General features: G+C 39.6%; 1 protein-coding gene and 1 long non-coding RNA gene across 10 annotated transcripts in view; one reads left to right on the forward strand and one right to left on the reverse strand.

The window, feature by feature from the left end:
• The window catches only part of Nmdar2 (glutamate ionotropic receptor NMDA type subunit 2), a 64,399-nt gene that overhangs the window by 31,414 nt on the left and 14,175 nt on the right, over positions 1-18,810 (reverse strand). The window lies entirely within an intron of this gene.
• On the forward strand, positions 8,414-10,695 carry LOC147758259 (uncharacterized). The gene is made up of 4 exons (XR_015323096.1): positions 8,414-8,934; positions 9,251-9,375; positions 9,589-9,801; positions 10,489-10,695. It is a non-coding gene; the product is annotated as an uncharacterized LOC147758259 (long non-coding RNA).

Here is an 18,810-nt window from a genome sequence, read left to right on the forward strand (position 1 = left end):
GTGTATTTCAGCCGTTATAAATTATATAGCCTGTCGACCATATAATGCAAGCGCATACACAGAAAACAAAACTCTCCAGCTGACAAATGACTTGGCCGGTTATGAGCTATTTGATAAGATGAAGAGATCTTGACCTGCTACATGATTATCCTATAGGTTTCCGTAGAGAAAGCACCTCCGTTGAGGGAAACACACGCCCTTAAGGCTGCTCTGTTGATGTTGACCTTCAGAGTCTTGCCTCTCGGCTACCAAGATTTTAGAAATCATCCGAAGCTATCGGCATGATTACCAATGAATAGAACTTTGCCTTTCAAAATATTCGGTGCTTACTGAGGCGGATATATTGACAGCGCTGGGATACCAAATGCGAACTAAAGAAAATGCCTGAAATCAGCTAGAAATAGGCTGTTTAGGATGTGTAGGATTCGATTAGTCATATGCTGGACTTCGCAGGGAAGAGGATGTGCCAGGCCATCAAAAAAGTCGATTCATATGTTGTAAGGTCAAACATGTACCTAGGGAAAAATAGATATTGGCTGTAGTGCTTGCCGCTATTTCTCGATTTCCGTTCCAGCACGATGGCTATACAAGGTTTTGAGTGATACTGCTGAAATGACGATAGTTTCGTTAAACACTTATTACTAAGCGCTCGGTACGACAACAGAGCACGTTAATCACGACGCGTATTTTTTTTTCTGCTTTTGTGCGGTCGGTATGACAAGTGTTGATGATACAGATCTGTTACCCACAAGGCAAGGACCGTTCACTAAACGTCATGTAATTTAAGTCACAAACGCACTAGTTCAGGAGAGTGCAAACACGTACTATATAAAGTTTGTTCATTCTGGCTTGTAACGATATCTGTGACTTGAACATATCGAGTGTTTGTTGACTTATTTCTTCTCTCCGATCAGACAAGCTGAAGTATCAGCAATTGCGTAGAATTGGAATTGATTCAGGAATATCTTTAGCGCTCGCATTTATATTGTGTATGTGCGTGTTTTTTTTTGTAAAAGACATGGCCTTTTCGGCCAGTCTTCAGCAGATTCTCTGTTACTGCTAAGCTCGTATGAAGTAACTTTCGTCCATACTCATATTCAACATTAAAAAGCTCGTGAGCTAAAACCGTAACGGCCGCTTGTGCCCGTTTTCACCTGCATCCGAAGGATTTGAACTAAATTATTTTCAAATAGCTAACGATTGCGATCTAGCATCTAATATAAGCTCCTAGCAAAAGTTGCCGATACCGAATAAAAAAAAATTGAAGGGTCAACCATTTTAAGAAATTTATATTAGAAAGTGACGCTGCTATTGAGGAACGTATTTTCTTTTAAATAAATAAAAAAAAAAAAAGGATTCTTTTAAATGACAAAAACTTTACCTTGTGTCTGTTCCGTCTGGAGTGCTCTTTAATCATGTCAAATTTGTCAAACAATACAAGTAATTTCAACGCAGAAATTTCCGATTTTGCAATTCATATTTGCGCCTAACATATTTTTCTAGGCGCTCTATAGAAAAACTTAAACCAAGTTGTTTACATGTCGGTCTTGGAATACTATCTACTGCCTGTGCATTTACGCATAAGCCTCATTTTATTATAACAGAAACATACGCAATATGAACTGAGTACGGCCGGATCAACGTTTCGTTACATTCAGGATAATTAAATCATGAGAACGCTGCGCTGAAAAAATCTATTTGGATGACAAATAGTGGACATATAATAAACTAGAGAATGCGAAAGTTATGACACTTAAGCAAGGATGAGACACTGAATGAACGTGATAGCTGACTACTTCAAAGAAGTACGTCATGTAACCCTATTCATAGACGATAGTAAGGTCAGTGTATTGCCTACGAAAGCCATTTTGGATCGGCATGTAGACAGCTCGGTCTTTGAGCGTTTGGTCGCTATATTCACTTTGCAGAGATGCAAAACTCTATTTTTTTTACGAAAATCTTAAGCCAGATACTAAACAGTTCGCCAAAAAGCCTGCTATTCATGTCCTGCCATTAGGACATATAGATATGCATCTAGCCTAAATCTATGAAATGTTTTCACTTCGACTGAATTTCGTTGTATAAGCCAGACGCTTATAGCCTGCAAAATCGGTGGCGCTGTTTCAGTATTTTGCCTGGTTGGGAATATCCGCAGTTTATTACTTCAGGCCAATTGTCCTGCACTTTTATGTCACAAGACTGTTAGCGTTCATTTTCCAGACTACATAAGAAGCTAGGATGAATTCCAGCTGCAAGATTTTTTTCTGTTTTTTTTTGTCTTAGTGCGCACGACTTGTTATCGAAGCTCTCCGGCATTATCTCGTTTGCCACGCAGAGCTGCGTGTTGACGTTCTGCTGTCGTTAAAAACGAATAAAGAAATATCAAGTTTGTAATTACTCTTTCTCAGTGACATAGACGTATCCTCCTCCGGCTACGCAGGTTGTATTAAAAGGTAACGATGTGGTTAATAGAAACAAGGCCTAGATCGTATCTGCACTTTTCCTAGTACCCACCAGCATTTCCGCAAACTTAAACTTATTGTGATCAAATACACGTGCTAAGATGGGTCAAAGTCTTTCTGGATTATGGGCTGGTTTTCCATTGCATATTCAGATACACTTCAGTAGAGAGCTGTGAAGTATCATACTTTAATTTTATAGATTCATTATACTTCAATTTAAAAAAATAAATTTTAATATTCATCGTAATTTCGTTATCTCTCGTTAACTCTCAATCACTAAGTCTGAGCGAGCTGTTCGCTTTTATAAATTAAGGTATCAAAAAGTGACCAATACTTGATCTGAAGACATGCGCCAGCAGACACTCATGTGAGGCGAAAGTCAACTTCCTTGTTCTTTCTTTGCATATAAGTTACTTTCTACTTGAAGATTTGCACGAGGTATTGTTTGAAAGCAGTAGCAAGTATGTGTATCGAATAAGATAAAACAATAGCTTTGACGAATCCAACATATTTCTTCAAAGGAAAAACAGTGGATTTCGATGGCATCATTTTCTGACGGCTGTACGACTCGTGGGCCACGTTCCTGTCAACGATTGTTTCTATCAATCGGAATTCATTATAGAACAAAAATACTTTCGAAATGTTTATCCCTGCGTCTTCATCAACCCGGCATAGAGGACCGCGTTGTCCGCCCTCGTTCATAAGCTTAAATGGACGCATCCAACACCCCGAGTTACTGCTTCAAAAAAGGGAAAAAGAATCGTTATCGTTAACGGAACAAAAATATTTTGTAAAAAAAAATCTGCGATAGCTGTGTTGACATCTTGACATCGCGGGGACAAGACACTCTTTGGACAGTACAAAATGCCTCTGTTAGCAGCTGCTATGGCGATCATTTTGTTTTGAGCGTCATCTACGCTACTGCGTTTACCGAGAGTGATGAAGCAGCTGTGCTTGAAGGTGCGAAGAAAGCAGGGAATGCAAGAACTTCTAGGAGAGGTCCTACATTAAATTCTTATGTATAGTTCTTTTACACAGCCGGAAAACGGTATGCAACATTTGTCTAGGATTTAAACTATTACATCTGTGTGTGCTTAATACAGGCAGAAGGCCGATGTCGGCGTTGGTCGGGATGCATGCTGGAGCTCTCAGGAGACACGAACTTTATAGTGAATGATAAACCTTAAGTCAGTGCGAACTCTCGCCATCTGAATCATATTTTGCTGTAGACAACATTCGGATAAAAAAGTTGAAAATTTATGAAATTGCGTACCGGCGTTTGTTAGTCACGGGGTTACAAAAAAATAAACTACTGTTCAGAGTATTATAAGCAATTTAAAATATAACCAGATAGAAATTATAGGCTCCCAATAAATGCAATATGTTTGTATATCAATGCGACAGCTTTTAGTAACGCTGTAACATTTAAAACAGCATCTTGAGTATCTCATAAACATCTGTGATAAGTTGTTTTGACAGTCAAGTAAGGGGCGAGTCCCTTACTTGACTATCGAAACCGTTTACCGTTCTTCCGGCACTAGCGAATTATATAGCTTCTGTGTTCGCTGCATTTTCAGGCAGGCAAGAGAATAAAATCCTCTTCTAGTTACTGCAAGATTATTTGAAATCTAAACAGAATCACACACTGTTTGCTCGACGATAAGTCTGAGAAATAATCAAACTGGTCTACTTGCCATTTATTTAATACACAAGATCGGGTGTCTGGCGGACTTTGTCAAGACCCTAAACGTAGCTTAGTAAAAATGATTCTACGAAGTCCTTTTTTTAACACGGTTCTCAATAACGATAGTAAAAATCAACCGCTCAAGAACAAAAGCTTTGTCTGTTTAGGTAATAAGAAGTATAGCATTAACTATGTTTTCAAAATATTAGAGAGTCTGAAAGAGCATTTCCATACATAGTCAGCCTAACTTACGATAAATTTGCGTCGAACCACTCGATCTTATGGAATGATAGGTGGCGATTCTAGCTCTACATCGCTGCGGAGAGTTACAGCATGGAGTTTTTAGCAACTCTGCTCATAAAACAGATTCGAAATGTACCTATTTTCGTTTAAGATATTCTTTCTCGAAGGCTAGGTTTGTCGTTCGTGTGATTCCATCGCTCAGCTAATTGAATCAAGTACTTAGGAGATGAAAAAAATACGTACATATAAAATAATTTATAGCTACATTTATGTTGATTAACAGTTCTTCATATTGGTTGGATCTGAAATTGCCTATACAATGCCCTGGAGGTGAATTGACCTGTATAGTAGAATAGTTACTCAAGGCTCAGGCAAAAAAAAAGTTAAAGGACACTCCAGTGCATCAGAAGCACAAGCTCTTAAGTCTTTCCATCAAACGCGTGGGCGAAACTTCAGCTAAGGTCTTTCAAGGCTACTTCCGTCTTGTAAAACAAATAAGAGACTCGGTGTAATATTGAAAAAAAAGCCATCTTCCGTAAGGTGTATCAGCGAGCTCATTCCTAAATCTTAGTTGCCCTCCTTCGTTATTCTTTTCGAGTTGCATAAGCGCGAATATCGCTACGCCACTGGTGGTGGTAGCATTGCTCCGGCATTTGAACTTCCTGCCTTCCGGTCTCTTATTTTGCGCGTAGTCATAAAAGCTCCTGACATCCGAAGCTTCAGAGCAAAGGTCCGGCAAGCGCTTTTGTTAAATCCCAAACATATTTCTCTTGGGTTTCACCAACGTTTACCTCGCGCAGTTAGATTGGCCCTGCCTTGTTTCGTTAGAGAGATTAATAAAGGCTACGCAGTTACGTTTTTGGCGAAGTAGAGAGCACTGCAAGGGAGGCTATACGAAGGAAAGCCAGAAAGCTGGCTGCTTTGCTCTATCTCTTCTACTACTTGCCGTTTTTCGCGAGGGAGAAATCAAGTATATTCTTTAATGTGAAGGCGAAAATGGCGTCGAAAAGGCGAGAAAGACGAATAACAGAGAACAGAGCCTCGCCCCGTCCTGGCTGTCATTTCATGGACCTCAGGAGGCTTCAAAACGATGACGGAGCGATTGCCCCTGCGCAAACGCGCACCGTAGTAATAAGTAACGACGTTCCCCTGGCCTCTTCGAGAGCGAAGCAAGCAAACGAAGAGCTAATGGTTTATGTAAATGTGCTTGGCCGTAAATGAAGTATACGGTACAGTACGAAAAAAATGTGTTCCCTCGTACTAAAAGCTTTGGCTTGATAGTTCCTTATTTTTCCCTCGGATAACCAGTTGCTAAAACGATAAGGCTATTAAGTGAGTTGGATGCACGAAAGCACACGGCCGACATTATATGGATGGAGCTATTATTAGCCAAGGCTTGTGATCAATTCGGATGGACAGTATCTCAGGTATAGTTATAGCTACACAGATGTTTATTTCTAACTACAACTTGGGAGGAATTGATTTCAAAGTTGTAAAATATAGTCTTGGCTTTAACATGGCCCGTTGGCAATATAATGTGCTTCGAAATGTGCCTTGTGTCCTAATCGAAGCTATGCATTGAGCGAGGATTTGTGTGAACGGTAGGGGTACGAAGTGTTTATCGATTAAGCATACTAAGGCCATATATTATGTTGTGTAGAACGATATTATATTTGCCGGACCCGACGGGCCTTCTCCAGGTGATCAAACCCATATCAGGCATTAGCCACTATCTTTTTTGATTACTATATGCAGTTAACGTCTTATTAGTACTCGTTAAAATATAGCATCCTGTTATCCCTTACATATGTGCTTTCATCACTCAACACTCATCACTAAACTGTCAGAAATCATAGGATCCAACAATGATTAATATGTGTACACTATATTTACATTAATTACTACACCGTTAATGCAATATGGCGACGTTGGCATGAGAATGAGAAGTACGTGAACTATGGTCAACAATCTTTGCAGCGATTCAATCCGAGAATTTACATAATAAGAAAAAAAGGCGCTTGGTTTGTCAAGAGTCCGCACTTGCCCCTTAATCCTAAAAATTTCCTTGACGTAATCATTCACTGATTGATTATTAGGTATCTTTCCGGGCTACGTAACTAACGGCGATTGCCACGTTCGAAGAAACGATTCCGTGTGAGAGCAGCATCGTTGTCGTAGGCTAAAGGCGAACTAATTTTTATTTACAACTCTAACGAAAAGCTTGTACACCACACATTATAATCAAATCCCCGCAGAGCCATATACTGTATCTCCCGATTAACGGAATCCCTTTCCATCTATTTATTATGAGATATTAAATATGTACATTCTCATTGCGTAAATAATTTTCTGCCAAATATTGCTTCCCCAACTGAAGGAGGACTCCGCCGCGTAAGCGGCCAGGGGTTCTTGCTGAAGGTAACTGAACACAGCCCTTCACCCGAAGGCAGGCTGATTATCAATAGCAACAGCAGGTATTGCATAAAAGTTTGGCTTTGTGTGCTATTTATGAACAAAAGTACAGACGCTATTAGAAGAGTATCTGCAACATTGAAGTACGACTGAGTTCTTTAAAGATAATCAATTTCATACAGGCAAGGTTTCAAATAGAATTGGCCATTTTGATTGTAAGAACATATGATCGACAACCTAATTTGACTTCGATCAATATGTCATACATATCCCGTTAACTTTGGACAACAACTTAATACAAATGATTAAACGGAGGCCGCAAAATGTTTCCAGAGCTTTTTAGTCATTTTGATTTTCGAGTAACTTTTAACTTAAACATCTCTTTGCTAACTCATAGTATCACAAAACGTTTTGAGGAAGTTCAGCCGTTTCTCTTCTCGATTCCGCAGAGGGCGCCCTCGAATCAACAACAATCGAGTACGGCGCGGTCCAAACGCATCACTTGTTTCATTGTTCTTTGCCTTAGCTGAAATCGATAGAATGAATCTTCGTTCTGCTGCGATTTACCACCTATTACAACTAGCCTTAAAGGGGGGTAGTGTCGAGTAGTCAAAAAAAATAGCTGATTTTTTTACGCAACAACGCGATCACTGCTAAACTAGTATATTCTGAAATTCTATAAAATTAACGATGTGCTCACTCACTCATGACTACGACAAGCTAAGAACGAAGTAAACGTTCGTTACTTTAAATCCGCTGTTCGGCCTCAAGTTATAGGTGAAAAATCACCGTTATCTTAATAAATGCAATCGATCTATAGGATATACTCTATAAAGTTACGTATCTGAAATGTATGTTGTAGGTTATGTGCATGCATAGGAGCTTTTGGGAAAAGTTAAATCAAATGGTGTTTGAACGCATATAGTGAGGAAATAAGAGGGCATCACCAGTCTCGTGATATGCGAAAAATATGACTATCACTCTGCGTGCAGATTTCAACAGAACGGGCTTTTCTTCAAAAACTGACATGAAATGAAGCTGAGTGACCGCCATGCTCAATAGAAACGGTATGTCTAAAAATGTTATCAACGGCTAGATATATCACAATCGAGTACCCTTAGGCTTGTCATAACGGAGGCGGCGAACTAAACTGTCCTAGGGTTCAATTCATGGTAAGTTTCGAGTTTAAAGGAGAATTATATTCACATTTTAAGCCGTTACATCCGAATAGCCCACCCGAAGGTAAGGACGGACTTCGAGGCCTGTGGATCGGTAGTCCTTGAACTTTCCTTTTGTGAATTTTGCATTATCCAGTCGACGAGGATAAATATTTTTTTGGTTGTTTTGATAAATATTTTGCTACTATAACATAGTCGAATCAGAATGGGGCTAAAAGCAATTTCGACCAAACGCTTTAGCTTTTCGAATGTATTAACCGTAGTAAAAGGGTGTGTCTTGCTTCATTCCTTTATTGAGCGTCGCCGTGAAACACAAACTATTAACGTATAACTATATCAGACAAATAAAGCTTTATTGCCTCAGTTACGTAAGCTATAATCTTATTATAGCTAGTCAGACAGGTACAGCTATTCTTCTTCTGGCGACGCCTTTGAAATATTTCTTCGTAAGTTCTTGTTGTATTTGATGAGAAAAACTATCGAGACATTTATCGAAGCATTTGTCGATTTATAAAGTTATATATACTTATTTAAAATCTGACGTATCTGATTCGCTGAGAGTTTGTGTAAGCTGCCAGTGTACTCTGACGAAGTCTATAAAAGGCGAAACAGGTGAGAGTGTAAATAGATGTCATGCAATTTAACTTCTATAGAGGACTTGATTTACCGTTAGCAAGAAGGTGTATTTTAAGCTGGGTCGCTTGGAAGTTAAATCACCTTAGGATTTTTAATAAATAGGGACGTATCGATTTTAAGAGATCTATGCCGATTGCTGCATGACGTGTCTAGATTGAGGCCCCATTTGAGGTATACCTTATATCGTCTGGATTGTACCGTACGAGTTACAGATGCAATCTTCATGCCGTAGTATAGTTCGAGAGCCAAACGATGAAGTAACCACCTTCTCCAATATGCCCGTACAGGACCGTTCATTAGTCTGTATAACGGTACCGAGGTAACTAAAGCTCTTCATGGGGTAGAAAGTGATCGAGTGAATTATTATCTCAAATTAGCTGGGACAGCAATACAACCTGCCCTACAAAACTTTATTGCCTTTGTTTTATGTACGATTACCTTTTGACCTTGAATATATGCAAACTGATTATATATTACTATGATCATTCATTACTATAATCACAATTTATAAAACGCCTTAAACCTTTTACAACCTCAAAATAGCCTAAAACCCTTTTACCTCCCCAAGAATAACACCGGGCCTAGATTATCTCCAAGGTTAAACATATAACATAAACAAGACTTTCTTTCACTAGATCCAGCATAATATTCTGAAGCACGTAAGCTTGATAAGCATCCGCAATACTGTGCCACCGAACGTCCGCTCATTTGGAATTAAAGCTTGCAACATCGGCTTCTCTAGCGTTTACTTCGCCAGGAGGTGAGAAGCGTTAGGTTACCTTTACCACTGGATATTATTAAATCAATAACGGGGACTTTCTTCGGCCAGATAGATACGACCGACATGCATTATATATATACAAGTTTATTCATCTTCACTGGCAGTTCACTATAATATTAGTTACGAATAGTTTGTCGAGCTCATTCAATACTGTCAGATCTTAGTAAAAGTATAACCTGTATTCGATTCCAGCAGCGTAATCAAGGTGCTCACTCACACACAAAAGCGGGAGGATGTTTTCCTTGCTGGCAGCAGATAACAATGGCAGCCGTAACTGTGACGAGATAAGAAAGGATCTATCCCGTCAAAAATGAATGTCTGCACAGGTACATACCTAGGCTGCGGCAGAGCTAAACCTCTGCGTTCCTAGGTTGCAGGCGGTGACGTAGGATCGTCTCGCTTTAGGTGCGCTCTTTCAGGTTGAACACTACAACGCCAATGAATAGATGATGCGAGCTCTAGACACGTAACTAAGCGTAAAACACGCCCGCTCAGCTTAAATTCTTAAATTTCATGAGCTTATATGGATATTTGAGGGCTATATGTTGTACATTATCAACTGTGTGTGTGTGTGTGGGACATATTTTGTAGATGTTTAGTAAAAATTATAATAATTTACTGTCAAATAGAAATACTTTCGCTCTCGCACGTATATCTCAATAACGAAAATCGTATTTATTTCGCGTAATTTATGCAAATAGAAAAAATCAAATAAATAGAGTGTTAACATCGTCAAAAGTTTTTATGGACTTTAAAGGGCAAGATGTTTAAATTAATGAGTTGGTTCGCAAATAAAGCTTTCATTTGACGCAGAGCGTCCCTGTATCTTGTACGCCAAATAATAAAACCGATCGGCTTTAACGCTGGTCCCTATGTAAGAATATGTTCGGTCGTTGCTGTTGTCATGAAGAACTAGGAGTTCACTTTGGCCTTCTTCAGCCTTCGTTGATCTCTACGCCACTAATTGCAAGCGACGCGCTATCATTGCACAAATGTATTAAATGGTTTCAGGTTGTAGTGTTATATAGATCAAGAGATAATTTCAGGGAGGCAAGTCTAACTATCTAACAATTATCGTTCGTGATTTTTCAGTAGAGACTGCACCATCGATTTCCTAGCGGTCTTTTCTGACCGTGGACCGCTGTCCAGAAACGACTAGAAGTCAGTGCCGTACATCGGCCTGTGCAAGGCAAAAAGGTTATAACAATTCGATGCTAACCTTAAGGTACAAGGACAGCCTACCGCTTTTAACTAAATCTAAAGAATGAAATCGAATCAAAGTTGAGACAAATAAATCAATCAGTGTATTTTTCTAGGCTGCGTATTCGTTCTGCTGGTCGCTTTGCACGGCTATAACAGCGGGCTGAGTTAATGGAACTAAGTTATCCTTCCGTTTTATGTTGGCACAATTAAATAAGACTCTACTTAACAATGGCTTGCTATGTAATGGATTTGTACTTAAGTCGGACAGACTGTACACGATTAGGCTATGCGTTTAGCGCCACTGGTGATTGCTATTCTGTAGTTACGAATTATCCAAGTATATATGCTAATTATCTCTTTGAACGCTTTGTTCTAATTACGAACTGCTTACACGTACGCTTTCTAAATAATGGCAATGCTTCTTTAATATCAGTACGGACTAAGTGATGTCTGGACGCAGTCACTGCAGTTGTTTAAGTCCTTCTTCATTGCTGCCATTTGGTGGAGCCTCCGACTTAGATGATCAATGATAAGACTCCTTTTGACCCGATCAAATAAGATTCTTTGACTCCCAATGAGCCCCATTAAGAATTCTATTACCCCAGTCATGCTCGTAGTTAGTACAAAAGAAGGGCTTTTCGAGCAGGCAGGCAGGCAGGCAGACACCTTCTTGTTCCTAAAAATCATCCCCTTTGACAACAAGTCGATTTCCGCGCTGCAAATTTTACACAATTTACATTCTTTCATTGGTCACCCCTACTATTAAACTAAGTTATTGAGCGCCTTTGATAATTGCAACTACGAAAAATCTGTGTTACTAGATAACACAAAGTTGTCTTTGCTTCTAAGTTAAAAATTTCGACAGTTTCGAGTTACTAGAGTCGAGGTCGGACGGCACGTTGCAATGAACTTAGCACCGTCATAAGTAAAATCAAACTCATCTTAACCTACCTATGCTCGTACTTGTTAAGATCCAGAGGCGATTGGAGCCATAAACGAAACGATTTTACTCGAACATTTAAATAACGGTATATGGCTCCATTTGAGTTTTTCGTTTGATCGCAACTAGAAAAAAGATTATCTCCTAGCTTTACGTATTCCAAACAGCATATCTCATTGTACTACCCACGAACCAGTCAAGCGTTATGTCCATTCCGAAGATGAAGCGATAGTACACTCGGCGTACACCTATTAGTTAATGCCATTATCATTTTCACTCGGTTCATAAGCGGCAAATAGCGAGTGGACAACCGGAACGCCTTTCGCAACCCTGTCGCCAGTAGTACGATATGGAGACGTGTCATTCCTTAAACCTATACATGCTCAGGACGACAATTACAATTCAGGTCTATATATAAAGTGAAATTTACAGCAAGGACATGCCGAACAGTAGCATGCTGTTTAAGATCACCTGCTAATATGATTAACGGACCTCGAAATAGATTCTATACTTGCAACAACTTAAGTAAGCCTCACTTCGTCGAGAATGGTGAAATCTTGTATAATCATGCCACCTGACAATTTCAACGTAATGTCTCTTCTCTACCATATATTATTGTCTCTATCTTTATCAAAATGGTTACGGTTCTCTTTAAATCCTACTGTGACTTTATAAACGCATCTGTGCTTCATTCGTTCGGATCGTTCCATTAATAAAACCGACGTCTTCGAAAAAGTGTAATAGTGACACTGCGGACCTTCGCCTCCCCGAATACTGATGACTCCTACCGCATAAGTCCTACTTTATCTGGCTGAAGTTTGCTTTAGCGTTTTCTTTATCTTTATTTGATATTCTCCGCCTTTTCATTGTTGCTTCGGACCATTATTTGGTTTGTCATCCTACAGAAGCAGGTCGGCTTTGATAGCTCTACCTAGAGCGTCCCTCACACTACGCTTCCTCTGCGGGGTTAAACTTATATTTCGCTTGCGGCTTTCTGCCCTCTGCAACCTCACTATAAAGAAGTAAAGAAACGTTGGCCCGAGTTGAGTGTCGACACAACGAAACACGATCCTTCGATGAGGGTCATACTATAGGCGACGAGAAAACGGGGATAGTCTTCCCGAGGCAAGAAGTATAGGAGGGCCCAAAATCCTCCTTCCCGTAAAGAAAACTACGTCTTCTAATAAAAAAGAAAAAGGATAGAGCTTTTTTCAGTTTCATTTCTACCATATACCCATCTTCCGTCTCTTTTTCACTATTTCCCACCTTCTTTGATTTGCTATATTTTTTCGGCCATTCCGCAAACATTCGCCTTTATTGTACGGCCACTCGACCGGAACGGTTATGGTTTGGCCTAGAGTCTGACCATTAGTTGTTTTCGGACCTATTTTCCGGTTGTTCGTCTTGCGGGTTCCTCCGAACGTTCATGTACAGGAGCTCTTATTGATCCTTTCAAAACACTGTCCAAATGCTACGAAGGATCTCTTGAGTGGGGCATTTTCTTCTGGAATGGAAGGAAAACCTTCACTTTTTTTTTGTGTTCCCAGACATCCCGGAGTAGTGGCGGCCCGAGATAGAAAAACAGAAAAGATCATGGCAATAACAAGCAGGAAACGATGCTAGTGATAAGACTTTCGGGTCTTTCCCCGGAACATAGTGAGTACGTTCCTTGTAAAGTGACTTGAACGTGTTGGTTCGATAGCCGGAGAACTATGAGTGGCAGTGATATAAAGCACTAATGGGTACCCTATAATGGCTGCATTAACTTGCATCTATGGAAAACGATCAAATTCCTTATTAGTAGTATACCTCGAGGAAGTAAAAGAAACCTATATGTTTCGTCGCGTGTTTTGGTGTTAATTTAGCGATTAGTACTGGTCTTATCATAGACCCATAGCAAATTGCGGTTCGGTACACCTTTCAGAAGCACCTACCATACCAAGATATGTAAACGAAAAGAGGATTAAGTCGATTATATGTATTGCTGATTTACGGCCATTGGACGCTAACAGTAGTTGACAGTGTTGTAGGCCATAATCATGTGAAGAATAATAAGGATAAACTGTATAATTTCGGTAGTGTTTTACGCTGCTAGAACTCGTAAATAATAAAAAAATACTAATATACATCCGTCAACGTTGTGCATTCCTGATGATAAGAAGATTAACGGACGCTCTCATATGCACATCGATTTATACGCTACATATGAACTTCGCTACCGTATTTTTGTTGTAGCTAGTCAATTATTATGCTATCAATTAAAATGGCCTATTAAATAATTTCATACCGTAAAGATAATTACGGCGAAACTCCTATTTCAAGTACGTAATTATATATTACTCATTGTGCCTTTCTATGGACTTTCCTTATCTGGCGCCTTTGCACTTGACAACATCTTGGAGGTACTCTTGTCTCGACAATCCTCAGAGCCCCCTGTATCTTTTGAAAGTAATGCTTATTAAGATAATGTCGTTTCTATATGGTCTACCTCCAATTTACGAGTAAATTGTTCGTGAATCCGCAAGAAAAAGCTAGGCTTTCCGCAAAGCCTACCAATTAACGGGTTTGAAAAAAGAATGACGAAATAAAAAATATGCCATCGCTTTTAGCCTCCAATATCAACTGTTTGTTTCTGGCGAGCGCTTGGTGTTAATTCAATATTATCAGCCCCATTTGGGTTTCTTCTCGACATTCAGTCTTTTAAGTGTTTCCTCTGACCTTCGAAAGGTTGTTGTCGGTTCATTATAATAGCTACCGTGAAAATATCTAGCGACATTGGCACCAGAATATATTACACCCAGCCCACTTCCTTATAACGTTATTACTTTGAGAGACTAGACTATTCAGTACTGAATAGTTCTACTACTACTGCTATTATTATTATTAGCAAGTACGCAACCGTTAACCGATGACCAGATGATTTGCATGAGAAAGGCCAAGAAAAAGAGATTTCTGAGGAAGAAATAAGGAGGAATAAAGACGACGAAACCAAAGTATTAGCTGAAGTCCACTTAGAAGGTTAGAGAGAAACCTACTTGTAAGTCAAAGCGCGCTCTGAAGCAATGCTGCCGATGGATCCGATGTTTATTGGAGGCTTCCAAGTTATCCTACAAATAGGTTTTTCGTGTGTGTTGTATTTTAGTTGTGTGGATGGATAGATAGGACTGTGCTTTGGCTATTGAACAACTTACATACTAAGTTCCACAATACCTAAAAAAAACATCTGGCTATTTTGTACGTCTCAATCTCGCTGCGTGGATTTCCCCGATGCTAAAATATAACTATATAGTAATTCTCTTTATCCAGTAGTTGTTTGCAAAACAAGATGAAGTTATTCCCAAAAGCGTTGCGTAATGCTTGCTTGTATTACTAACTAAACTATGTGCGTCTAAGAAAATAACTCAAGTGACTATGTTTCTGTCTTTGTGGCCGGTGCGACCACGTATACGACCTCTGGGCGTTACTACTGACACAAAAATTAGCAGCGCTAATGTGGGCCTTCCTTGCCTTTTATAACTGCCACGTGTTTGCCTTTTCCTTTCCTTTCCTTTCGTTTCCTTTCGGTTACACGCTATTTGGCAAATATAAGGAATTGATGTTCTCTTTTGAACTGAGTAACGAACGCATACAAGATCATACCTTCGAAACGCACAATGCATAGTATAAATCTAATAGGAATGTAGGTTGTAAAAATCTCGCTTCGGAAGCTATGCAAAAAAAAAACCATTGATAAAACCAGCGGAACGTAAAACCGTTGACGAATGATGTTGCCTACCCTCGCGAGATTCATCTACAACTGATTGGACGTTAAACCTGGCAACGACACGATAACAGAGGACGACTGAAGTTGCCCATTACCCTATTGATCTTACCTCCTTCATTTTTCTTTCCCGGCAAGTTCAAAATAATGTGTTGATGTGCTTGTCATCTTACTTACTTATGTCAAATTGACTTGCAAACAACTTACCTAACGAATGCGTCTCTTTTTAACGATAGATTTTCAAGTTAAACTTCAAATAAATATTATTCATTATTCAAACGTACAAGTTAGCGGGGTGAGTCTTAGTGCGACAAATCGGTTTTATTAGAGAGTGACCGGAGAAAAGACACACCGTAATGGTGAGCTTTCGAAGACATGTGGATGTGTGCTATGTTGGAAATGTTGTAGGGGAACGCAAGTTAACATATAACTTGTCCTTGCATTTGTCAGTTCGACATGCTTTAAATATGGGAAATATTTACCATATATGATTATATTGCCTTAGAGTAACACTCTAGCCCAATCTTGTAAGCGACCCACCATATTCGGTAGATATTTAGAATATGTTGCCGGAATCTTTCGCCGGCTTTATACGTCCTATGTTATCTCAAAGTAAAGGCATAATTTCAATCGCCAGTTTAACTGAATTGGGAACAATCGCACCGGCAAGAGGTCGCTGTTTAATGCCGTTAATAGAAATAGACACTCGACAAGAGTATTTTAATTTTATTTCCTCACTGAAAACTTTGCCTTCCGGTGCAGCAACAACGCCTGTTATACTGTAACTATACTGAAGTATGGCTAGCGAACAGCCCGTAAGCGGTCTAAATTCTAATTATAGATAATCGTTTTCTGTCTTTTTTTTATTATTATTTACTATCCTTATTATGTTTATCGTGCGGCGCCGCGATACCGGACCGCGAAGGATTTTTCAGATATTGGCAGTTAATACGTGATCATTTGTCTGGTAGAACATGTTGGTTATAGTGCCTATTGAAATATGTTGGAATTAAATGCGGAAAAGCGAGTATCACAATATGTATAGGAGTGGGGTAACGGATAGTTTACTTTATTTGTTAAACGGCATACAAATATAGACATTCGCTGTCAGGTCCCTACCACAGTTATTGAACAACCAGAGTTGGGTGTTGAAATGCAACTTATTGGTGATAGACTGATACAAAGCAGCTTTATACCTGACTAGTTAACGCGTATACTTTTTATACAAGTATTTAGTCATCCTTAATCTATTGAAATTCGTTGTATAAAGCTATACATAGTGATCCTGCAAATGGCCGATACCGAGCTTGATCCCTATTTCGAATTTAGCGGGCAGTCTGTTAAACGTGTCCATAATGCGAAGACATCTAACGCCGCCAATTAAGATGCATGTAATCAAGGTAGAATCTCATAGGTAGGATTTTCTCTAGGTGGCATCTTTGCCTATCGCGCGATCAATGTGTGCGCTCCAGTGTGGCCGAGTCTAGGCTAAAAAAATGGAGGTTTACAATAAATGCATTGAACGGAGCAGTGGTAGGAACACTATGTTTGTATTGAGCGATCGTTGATGGCCAGTTGTAGTAAGCTGTCGATGTTGATGCACCCCTCTGCAAATGTAATTCACAGTGAATATTAGGCAAAACCCTGGGGAGTAAGAGATGTTGACTAAATAGCCAGAAAATTGAAGGGTGATTTATCATAACTGTAGAGGATAATGCAAGGGTTGTCCATAATGGGTGTGTGCCCATAGCTGTCAACCGAAAGAATAATAACTGCTAAAGTTTTCGAAGACTTGAATGACATTCTCCTTCATGATCCCATATTAGCCTTGCTAATGTAGCAAGCATATTAGGGAACCTATGTTCTGCTTTTATTCCTATGCAAACGTAGCTGGATTCACTTCGATCTAGCATAAGCTGGTATAGTTCTGTGCAGGGCGCACACGTATGGGGGTCGTGCAGGTACGGGGCCGAGCACACCTCGTGGCTTCCGTGCTAGTGTCCCAACGACTCCAACGCTTCAAGCTGCGAAACGTACGAGAAGGCCAAAAATTGTTGAAAAAACGCCGCTCTATGAATGACCATTCCAATAAATGGCCGCAATGGGAATAGGTGTCGACGCAATGAGATCCGGATTTTGCTCTGAAAGACAAAAAGTCGTATTTATGTAAACGTAATTCTGTCTGCTAAGAAAACAGTGGGTGTCGTTTGGTATAAGTGTGCTATTAGTGGCCCTGGAATGTTCTTGCCTCATATAAGACATTCGTCCCAGACAATTAGTATTGTATAACCATGAAAGTGAGTAGTTTTTTACTATATTCCAATACTGCAAATAGCGTTTTCTTTGAATTGAATAAGTATCCCAATTTTAGAATATACAGTATGGCCTGGCAGCATTACGCAGACAATTGCAATTAGATCGTTATTTTTTCCACTGGCCTTAGTCTACGCCGCAATTAAGCACAGAACAAGTTTCCGTGATCTATGAATAACGCGTTTTACGCCAATGTTAGGGACACGTGATGGTCTACGCTAGAATCCGAACGTAGACGCACCTCGTGATGAACTGTAGAACGGCGATGTCGGATACAAAACACACGATGCATGTACTTTCAGGTTCGTAGAAAGTGTTGTTTCCTTTTGCTCGTCGAAGATCATTAATGCTCGATAATTCCTTCAAAGTTTACGTATGCCATCGGCATTGTATCTGAGAGTAAAGAGAAACTGTGCAATGCATTGATGATCTCGTATTATTCTATTGGTATTAATGTTATATGTTTTTTTTTATACCTTCACTATTTTGATTTGGATGTTCGTTTAGTAATAACATAGATTAAATACCTTCGGTTTTTTTGTTAATGTCCAGGTTTCTCCTAAGTTAAAATATCTCGATACTGGGTGTGAGTAAGGAGTTGATTGTTGTGAGCTAAAATGTTCTCACGTTACTTTGTGCTCCGCCCTCTATATCTCTCACTGTTAAAATTAGGCTTTTCGGGGTTAACTTATAGGTTTTACTCTCAATCGGTTGCCTCTAGCAATCTGCATAGCGCCTATTGTAGATGCCTTAAGGAATTGATTTTTTTTCTGAGTGTCCATTTTGTTTAGCGTTGACCTTCTGCTGCATTGGCAATTTCATCTCATGCGATTTATTTAGCGTCAGTTATCTACTTGTTCCGTTTGTTCATTCTGCTTGGATATTTCTTCTATTTTTTTGTTTCTTTTTCATTGGGAACGTGTGTTCTGTCTAGCAGTTCGACGTCTCGTTCCATCGTTACTAGCCGGCGCTTTTCTTCGTTGGCAGGATTTCACTATCCTTTTTGGCCGTCTCTCTCTCTCTCTCTCTCCCGCGCTCAAAGGTTTCGCAACGTTGCTATGCTAACTTTGATGGCAAATTTGATGAACTTAAAAATTTGGCACTTTTATACACCGCTATTTAACCAGAGTCTTTGCTACAGCGCGGTTTGATGGACATGGATTGTGGATCAATCCAGATTGAGCGCAATTCTTGCAAG

Source organism: Varroa destructor, unplaced genomic scaffold (assembly GCF_002443255.2).
Source record: "Varroa destructor unplaced genomic scaffold, Vdes_3.0 BEIS01000001.1, whole genome shotgun sequence".
In the NCBI taxonomy this organism is placed as follows: domain Eukaryota; kingdom Metazoa; phylum Arthropoda; class Arachnida; order Mesostigmata; family Varroidae; genus Varroa; species Varroa destructor.